Raw genomic sequence first — 10,499 nt, 5'->3', positions numbered from 1 at the left:
CATCAAAAGTTCATATAAAGCTTATCAAACCCTAACCAAAATCTCAAAACCAATAATCATGTTAATGTAAGGTTTTCATGTCAAGCAACACACCAAAACGAAGCTAATGAAGTAACTAACACTTTGAACACACAACCATTAACATCTAAACACATTTCATCATCCAAAATCAAAGATTTAGCAAGCTCTTTTTCAAGTTCATGCTAGTTATGTCAATTCACAAGATCGAGCATACAAATTACATATACGACATCACAATGAGCCATAGACACTAATTAACACACTTTTAAGTCAAGAACACTAAAATTATGAAATTTAGAGTTTTTAGAAAGTTACCCAATCAAGATGAAATTAGTATCAAAACGTAGAGAATGAAGAGAGGATTCCAAATATGTAATTTGTTTTGATGTTAGCCTCCAAAATCGGATTTAGATGATGAATTAAGGATTGAATGTTGGGAGGATTTGGAAGTAGTAAAAGATGAGGATGAAAATGAATGGATGAAAGGGGTTTGACCCTTTGACCTAGTCAAGGGTTTGATCCCTTGTCAAGTTTAGTCCCTCAACTTTCGTTCGGGTGCGTGAATTACCTAAACGAGATAATTTAAAACGCATATTAACGGGAGATGTTATAAGCATATAATGGAGTTTAAAATAGTATAACGGAAAAGTAAATGGAAAAAGGCGGGATGTTACATTACCTACTCCTTAAAAGAAATTTCGTCCCGAAATTTAAGTAGGCGTAGTAGTCGTTGTTTCTTCCTCGGGATTTTTCATTTCCGAGTTTGCGAATAGATGAGGATATTTCCTTTGCATTTGATCTTGTCTTTCCCAAGTAAACTTGGGTCCCCTTTTGGCGTTCCAACGAACTTTGACAATTGGAATTCGGCTTTGTTTTAACATTTTGACGGAGGTGTCCATAATTTCAACTGGTTCCTCCACGAAATGAAGTTTGTCATCAATGGTAAGCTCATCGAGAGGAATGACAATATTAGGTTCGACAATGCACTTTTTCAAGTTGGATACATGGAAAGTAGGATGAACGGAGCTCAATTGAGGTGGAAGATCTAAACGATAAGCAACGGTTCCAACACGCTCCAAGATTTCGAAAGGACCAATATACCGCGGATTTAATTTCCCCCGTTTTCCAAAACAAATTACACCTTTCCAAGGTGCGACTTTTAACATTACTCGGTCGCCGACTTGAAATTCGAGGTCATTGCGTCGTTTGTCGGTATAGCTCTTTTGACGACTCCAGGCCGTCTGAAGCCTATCTCGGATTTGTACGATCTTTTCGGTGGTTTCGTGAATGAGTTCGGGTCCGGTGATTTGCACGTCGCCTACCTCGGCCCAACAAAGAGGTGAACGACATTTTCGGCCATATAGCGCTTCAAAAGGTGCGGATTTAATACTCGCGTGATAACTATTGTTGTAAGAGAACTCGGCGAGAGGTAAGTGCTTGTCCCAAGCTTTTCTAAAATCAACCATGCAAGCTCGTAACATGTCCTCCAAGGTTTGAATGGTGCATTCGCTTTGCCCATCGGTTTGGGGATGATATGAGGTGCTCATGTCTAAACGCGTTCCCAACGCTTCTTGCAAGGTACGCCAAAACCTAGAAACAAAACGGCCATCTCGGTCGGAGATAATCGATAAGGGTACACCGTGTCGGGCTACGATTTCTTTAATGTAAAGTTGTGCTAGTTTCTCCATGTTGTCGGTTTCCTTCATGACTAGGAAGTGCGCGGATTTGGTGAGACGGTCAACAATAACCCAAATAGTATCATAACCGCCAACCGTCTTTGGTAGTTTGGTGATAAAATCCATCGTTATCCTTTCCCACTTCCATTGCGGGATTTCGGGTTGTTGAAGTAGTCCGGACGGTCTTTGATGTTCGGCTTTGACTTTGGAACATGGCAAACACTTGGCAACATAAGTAGCTACGTCCCTTTTGATGTTCGGCCACCAATATTGTTGTTTAAGGTCGTGGTACATCTTATTGGCATCGGGGTGAATCGAGTATCGTGATTTATGTGCTTCATCTAAAATAAGGCTTCGTAGGTCCCCATAACTAGGCACCCAAATCCTCCCGGCGAAATATCGGAGTCCGGTTTCTTTAACTTCGAATCGAGAGGTGAGGACGTTCAAGTGTTCGAAAGAGATGTTTTCATCCTTGAGAGCCTCGTCTTGGGCTACTCGAATTTGGTTATTAAGGTTGGTGTGGATGGTGATGTTTAAAGCTCGAACACTAAGAGGCACCGCTCTTTCTTTTCGACTTAAGGCATCGGCTACTACATTTGCCTTTTCGGGATGGTAACAAAGCTCACAATCATAATCGTTTAAAGTTTCAATCCACCGTCGTTGTCTCATGTTTAGTTGTTTTTGATCGAAGATATGTTGAAGGCTTTTGTGATCGGTGAAGATGGTACTTTTGGTTCCATAAAGATAGTGTCTCCACATTTTAAGTGCGAAGACAACGGCTCCGAGTTCGAGATCATGTGTCGTATAGTTTCGTTCATGAATTTTGAGTTGTCGAGAAGCGTAAGCAATGACTTTCGTTCATTGCATCAACACGCACCCAAAACCATGTTTTGAGGCGTTGCAATACACAACAAAATCATCGTTGCCTTCGGGAAGTGACAAGATAGGAGCGGTGGTTAGCTTCGTTTTCAAGATTTGAAATGCGGATTCTTGTTCGGTTGCCCAAATGAATTTCTTTCCCTTGTGAGTTAACGCGGTTAGAGGACGAGCAACCAAAGAGAAATCCTTGATGAATCTACGATAGTATCCGGCGAGACCCAAAAATTGACGAATGTGAGTAGGAGTAGTAGGAGTCTCCCATTTACTAATGGCTTCGATTTTTGATGGATCGACTTTAATACCTTGATCACTTACAACATGACCAAGAAACTGAACTTCCTTCAACCAAAATTCACACTTGGAGAATTTGGCATAGAGTCATTCTTGTCTTAAAAGTTCAAGCACAAGTCGGAGATGTTCCTCGTGTTCTTCTTCGTTTTTAGAATAGACCAAAATATCATCGATGAACACGATAACGAATTTGTCAAGGTACGGTTTGCACACGCGGTTCATAAGATCCATGAACACTGCCGGTTCATTAGTGAGACCAAATGGCATGACAAGGAATTCATAACTACCATAACGAGTCCGGAAAGCGGTTTTGGAGACGTCTTCCTCCTTAACCCTTAGTTGATGATAACCCGAACGGAGATCGATTTTTGAATATACACAAGACCCTTGTAATTGATCAAAGAGGTCATCGATGCGAGGAAGAGGATATCGGTTCTTAACCGTCAATTTATTTAGTTCACGATAATCAATGCACATTCGTAGGGATCCAACTTTCTTCTTAACGAATAAAATCGGAGCGCCCCACAGTGAATGGCTAGGTTGGATGAAACCACGATCGAGTAGTTCTTGGATTTGACTTTGCAATTCTTGCATTTCGGATGGAGCGAGTCTATATGGTGCACGTGCTACGGGTGCGGCTCCCGGTATAAGATCGATTTGGAATTCAACTGGTCGATGAGGTGGAAGACCCGGCAATTCGTCGGGAAATACATCCGAATAGTCACTAACAATTGGTACATCATCGATGTGCTTCTCATCGGACTCGACTTTCTTAACGTGAGCAAGGATTACAAAACAACCCTTACGGAGTAGTTTTCTAACTTTAAGGCACGAAACCGGGTTGAGTCCAGTGCAACTCTTATCGCCATAAACAATCAAAGGTTCACCATTCTCGATAGGAATTCGGATTGCGTTAAGATCACAAAGGATGTGAGATATCATTTTGGCTAACCAATTCATACCGATTATTACATCAAAGCTTCCTAGTTCCATGGGTATCAAGTCAATTTCAAACTCATTACCCAAAATGTTTAATGTGCACCCCCGGTAATATGTGTCGGCACTCAATAGTTTCCCGTTGGCCACTTCAATGGTATAAGTGGTATCTAGTGGGAGTGGTGGAGTGCTAAAAGAATGAATCAAAGTCTTGGATACAAAGCATTTATCGGCACCCGAATCGAATAAACAAGTAACATTAGTTTTATTGAGAAGAAACGTACCCGTGACTAATTCATTGTCATCTCGGGCTTCCTCGGTGTTGATGTTGAAAGCTCTGCCGCTCGTATTGGGGTTATCTTTCCTCTTCGGGCATGCATTTCTATAATGGCCCGTTTGGCCACATTCATAAGAAGTGCCCGTTTTTAGTGCATTGGGCCCCTTTCGAGCGATGGGGGCAACACTTTTACACTCATTGGCCTTATGACCAACTCCTTGGCACCGGTGGCAAATTAACTTGCCACATTCACCAATGTGATGTTTGTTGCATTTGTTGCAAAGAGGTAGGTTCCCGGCATAACCCTTCTTGCCGTCGGAGGTGTAAGGCTTCTTAGCAAAGTTGTTGTTGCTTGTTTGGGGGGCTTCCCACTTTCTTTTGTTGTTACCCGACTTATCCTCAGCTTTAGGTGCCGGCACTACAATTTCGTCCACCGTTTCTATCAATTTGCGGGCCATGTTCAAAGCTTCTTGATGATTAGTGGGTTTGGATGACATTACTCCGTGTTTGATGCTCTTTGGAAGACCATCCATGTAAAGTTCAACCCTTAAAGCTTCGGGGTTCACAAGATTTGGGCACATCAAGGCTAGTTCGGAAAATCGTTGATTATAAGCCTTGAGATCATCTCCGACCGCCTTTAAAGTTCTTAACTCTTGTTTGAGCCTTCGGGTTTCTTCACGAGGGAAATATTCGACAATCATCTTTTCCCTTAAGTCGGCCCAAGAGAGGGCGTGAGCTTCATCGGTACCCACCGATTGTACATATGTGTTCCACCATGTGAGGGTGACACCGGAGAAAGTGTGAGTGGAGTATTTGACCTTATCTTGGTCTCGACAACTGCTTATGCTAAAGACGGCCTCCGTTTGTTCGAACTATCGAGTGAGAGTAACCGGTCCCCCGGTCCCATCAAAAGTATGAGGTTTGCACCCCATGAAAGCTTTATAGGAGCATCCCTCGCTTGAGTTATCGGCCCCTTGATTGTTGTTATTGTGGTTGTTGTTATTGTTGGAGGAGTGATCGGCCAAGGCCGCTTCCACGGCGGTGGCTATCATTCGGTGTAGAGCTTGTTCGGGAGTCTCATGGCGTGGCACACGACGAGGAGGCATTGTTCCTTCAAAACACAAGAATACCGTTGATTAGTATTTTCAATAATACTAATCATGATATGGAAATAGGATAGAGAGAAAAAAATTTCCTTGACTCGCCTTAAATTCTTTATGCCACAATATCGGAACGTTCATATGAGTCACCGTAATATAATCCCGGAAATTATATTACCCTGATTCATATGTGCATTCGACATCATTTCATATAGTCAAGGTGGCGCATCAATCAAATTAAACAACGTGAGGTTAAGATGAAACAAGAGTAGATATGAGTAGAAACGTTCGAGTATAATGCACAAGTAGTCAAGTAATTCCTACTTCAAGTCTATATGCCGGTTGTAGTCTCGACTCACTAATGTACCCTATGACTCGGGGTTGACACCAATGAACTCTAAATCCCTACAACCAACGCTCTGATACCATCTGTAGCGACCCGACAAAATCGTTATTGACGGCGCCGTCAACTTAGGTCCCGTTACGTGGTCATAAGTCTTTAAAACAACGTTTGACCAAAAGTATGTCGCATTCATTTCAAAAGTAAAGATGTTTCAAGGTTTACAAGGTAGTTCGACAACTAGTTACATAACAAAGTTTAAAGTACAATTTAAACATATGCGACACAAATGAAAGTAGCCAAAAGACGCTCCACGTATGCATGTTTACTCGACATCCAAGCAAGTATCAAAAGTAATGAGCGGAAGCATGTATCACACAAAACATTCAAGGACCTGAGAAAAACATAGAAATCTGTCAACGAAAACGTTAGTGAAATCATAGGTTTAAGTAAGTAAGTACAAGTGAACCACAAGATTTGCAACAATGATATAATAGTAATACATTCCAAAAGTTTGTTTCACGAGCACCCAATTATCAATGCTTAACAATCCTTCCATAGAACCCCATCACAATAGTGTTAGAACATACACTGTTTCTCGAAAATATATTTCATTCGTAAACGGTAGCAAACCGTTTGAATGAGGGTTTGTCAAACCCATATGGCCATATAACATAAGTTCTCGCTTACACCAGGTAAGTGTAACTAATGATAATCGAATTGAGGATTTTTGTTCAAACTCGTATGTAGAATGTTTGTTTTCCTGTACTTGTGTTCACTTAGTAAAAAGAAACGTTTATGTTTTCTCATCCCAAATGTAAGTGCAAAAGAGTAAAAGTGGGACTATGATCTCAGCTTGTGTGCACGAGTAATAAGTACTTCAACAAGTAATGTGTGCAAAGAACAATGCTAGTCTTGACCTAAACAAATAGGTTTATATCAATATCGGTAAACACGATTGGTCAAAGTGTTCAATTAGTCCTATGGCTCGTTAAGACTCGATCATAATAGCATGTGAATCAAATTGTCATGTTTCATGCAAGGTACAAGTATAAAAGTATGTTAGAATGATTGCACAAACATTTGGTTAAGTTTGATTAAAAGTCAACTTAGGTCGGGTCAAAGTCAACGAAAAAGTCAACACGTTCGGGTCGGGTCCCGAACTATTTTTCTGAGGTTTTTAATCATATATGAGCATGTTAGAACAAGTTACATGTGAATCGGAGGTCCATAGTATAGCAAACATTTTCCGTAAAATGACCAGCGAAGACAGAAGCCTGCCAGTGTATCTGGACGGCGTCCAGATTGTCTGGACGGCGTCCAGCTTTGAAGGCTGAGACGGCGTCCAAAGATCTGGACGGCATCCAGCTTTGAAAACTGGGACGGCGTCCAAGGATCTGGACGGCGTCCAGGTCCGTATTCAAGTCTGATGCAGAAAACTCCTAAGTGCACGAACCAAAAACCAAACTAACACATTTTATGATCCGCAAACAACCAAAACATGTATCTTATATCATCAGAAAGGTATTTTGACGAGGAAAATGAATAGACACATTTCAACAAGTAATTCAACACTTACAACAACCCAAAACCGCATTAAACGTTCATAATCAAAGGTTCAAGTTCTAAAAACGCATTTCATGATTCGGGCAACCAATTTACATGTATGATATGCCGTTTCGAAGGTAATCAAACACGCATTGCAACAAAACACTTATCAACAATATTTCATAGTATTTGATACATCAAAAGTTCATATAAAGATTATCAAACCCTAACCAAAATCTCAAAACCAATAATCATGTTAATGTAAGGTTTTCATGTCAAGCAACACACCAAAACGAAGCTAATGAAGTAACTAACACTTTGAACACACAACCATTAACATCTAAACACATTTCATCATCCAAAATCAAAGATTTAGCAAGCTCTTTTTCAAGTTCATGCTAGTTATGTCAATTCACAAGATCGAGCATACAAATTACATATACGACATCACAATGAGCCATAGACACTAATTAACATACTTTTAAGTCAAGAACACTAAAATTGTGAAATTTAGCGTTTTTAAAAAGTTACCCAATCGAGATGAAATTAGTATCAAAATGTAGAGAATGAAGAGAGGATTCCAAATATGTAATTTGTTTTGATGTTAGCCTCCAAAATCGGATTTAGATGATGAATTAAGGATTGAATGTTGGGAGGATTTGGAAGTAGTAAAAGATGAGGATGAAAATGAATGGATGAAAGGGGTTTGACCCTTTGACCTAGTCAAGGGTTTGATCCCTTATCAAGTTTAGTCCCTCAACTTTCGTTCGGGTGCGTGAATTACCTAAACGAGATAATTTAAAACGCGTATTAACGGGAGATGTTATAAGCATATAACGGAGTTTAAAATAGTATAACGGAAAAGTAAACGGAAAAAGGCGAGATGTTACATTACCTACTCCTTAAAAGAAATTTCGTCCCGAAATTTAAGTAGGCGTAGTAGTCGTTGTTTCTTCCTCGGAATTTTGCATTTCCGAGTTTGCGAATAGATGAGGATATTTCCTTTGCATTTGATCTTGTCTTTCCCAAGTAAACTCGGGTCCCCTTTTGGCATTCCAATGGACTTTGACAATTGGAATTCGGCTTTGTTTTAACATTTTGACGGAGGTGTCCATAATTTCAACTGGTTCCTCCACGAAATGAAGTTTGTCATCAATGGTAAGCTCATCGAGAGGAATGACGATATTGGGTTCGGCAATGCACTTTTTCAAGTTGGATACATGGAAAGTAGGATGAACGGAGCTCAATTGATGTGGAAGATCTAAACGATAAGCAACGGTTCCAACACGCTCCAAGATTTTGAAAGGACCAATATACCGCGGATTTAATTTCCCCCGTTTTCCAAAACGAATTACACCTTTCCAAGGTACGACTTTTAACATTACTCGGTCGCCGACTAGAAATTCGAGGTCATTGCGTCGTTTGTCGGTATAGCTCTTTTGACGAATCCAGGCCGTCTGAAGCCTATCTCGGATTTGTACGATCTTTTCGGTGGTTTCGTGAATAAGTTCGGGTCCGGTGATTTGCACGTCGCCTACCTCGGCCCAACAAAGAGGTGAACAACATTTTTGGCCATATAGCGCTTCAAAAGGTGCGGATTTAATACTCGCGTGATAACTATTGTTGTAAGAGAACTTGGCGAGAGGTAAGTGCTTGTCCCAAGCTTTTCCAAAATCAACCACGCAAGCTCGTAACATGTCCTTCAAGTTTTGAATGGTACGTTCGCTTTGCCCATCGGTTTGGGGATGATATGAGGTGCTCATGTCTAAACGCGTTCCCAACGCTTCTTGCAAGGTACGCCAAAACCTAGAAACAAAACGGCCATCTCGGTCGGAGATAATCGATAAGGGTACACCGTGTCGGGCTACGATTTCTTTAATGTAAAGTTGTGCTAGTTTCTCCATGTTGTCGGTTTCCTTCATGACTAGGAAGTGCGCGGATTTGGTGAGACGGTCAACAATAACCCAAATAGTATCATAACCGCCAACCGTCTTTGGTAGTTTGGTGATAAAATCCATCGTTATCCTTTCCCACTTCCATTGCAGGATTTCGGGTTGTTGAAGTAGTCCGGACGGTCTTTGATGTTCGGCTTTGACTTTGGAACATGTCAAACACTTGGCAACATAAGTAGCTACGTCCCTTTTGATGTTCGGCCACCAATATTGTTGTTTAAGGTCGTGGTACATCTTATTGGCATCGGGGTGAATCGAGTATCGTGACTTATGTGCTTCATCTAAAATAAGGCTTCGTAGGTCCCCATAACTAGGCACCCAAATCCTCCCAGCGAAATATCGGAGTCCGGTTTCTTTAACTTCGAATCGAGAGGTGAGGACGTTCAAGTGTTCGAAAGAGATGTTTTCATCCTTGAGAGCCTCGTCTTGGGCTACTCGAATTTGGTTATTAAGGTTGGTGTGGATGGTGATGTTTAAAGCTCGGACACGAAGAGGCACCGCTCTTTCTTTTCGACTTAAGGCATCGGCTACTACATTTGCCTTTCCGGGATGGTAACGAAGCTCACAATCATAATCGTTTAAAGTTTCAATCCACCGTCGTTGTCTCATGTTTAGTTGTTTTTGATCGAAGATATGTTGAAGGCTTTTGTGATCAGTGAAGATGGTACTTTTGGTTCCATAAAGATAGTGTCTCCACATTTTAAGTGCGAAGACAACGGCTTTGAGTTCGAGATCATGTGTCGTATAGTTTCGTTCATGAATTTTGAGTTGTCGAGAAGCGTAAGCAATGACTTTCGTTCATTGCATCAACACGCACCCAAAACCATGTTTCGAGGCGTCGCAATACACAACAAAATCATCGTTGCCTTCGGGAAGTGACAAGATAGGAGCGGTGGTTAGCTTCGTTTTCAAGATTTGAAATGCGGATTCTTGTTCGGTTGCCCAAATGAATTTCTTTCCCTTGTGAGTTAACGCGGTTAGAGGACGAGCAACCAAAGAGAAATCCTTGATGAATCTACGATAGTATCCGGCGAGACCCAAAAATTGACCAATGTGAGTAGGAGTAGTAGGAGTCTCCCATTTACTAATGGCTTCAATTTTTGATGGATCGACTTTAATACCTTGATCACTTACAACATGACCAAGAAACTGAACTTCCTTCAACCAAAATTCACACTTGGAGAATTTGGCATAGAGTCATTCTTGTCTTAAAAGTTCAAGCAAAAGTCGGAGATGTTCCTCGTGTTCTTCTTCGTTTTTAGAATAGACCAAAATATCATCGATGAACACGATAATGAATTTGTCAAGGTACGGTTTGCACACGCGGTTCATAAGATCCATGAACACTGCCGGTGCATTAGTGAGACCAAATGGCATGACAAGGAATTCATAACTACCATAACGAGTCCGGAAAGCGGTTTTGGAGACGTCTTCCTCCTTAACCCTTAGTTGATGATAACCCGAACGGAGATCGATTTT

The sequence above is a fragment of the Rutidosis leptorrhynchoides genome, chromosome 11 (assembly GCF_046630445.1).
Source record: "Rutidosis leptorrhynchoides isolate AG116_Rl617_1_P2 chromosome 11, CSIRO_AGI_Rlap_v1, whole genome shotgun sequence".
NCBI lineage: Eukaryota > Viridiplantae > Streptophyta > Magnoliopsida > Asterales > Asteraceae > Rutidosis > Rutidosis leptorrhynchoides.
The sequence above is the reverse complement of the archived record's forward strand: the minus strand, read 5'-3'. Positions refer to the sequence as shown.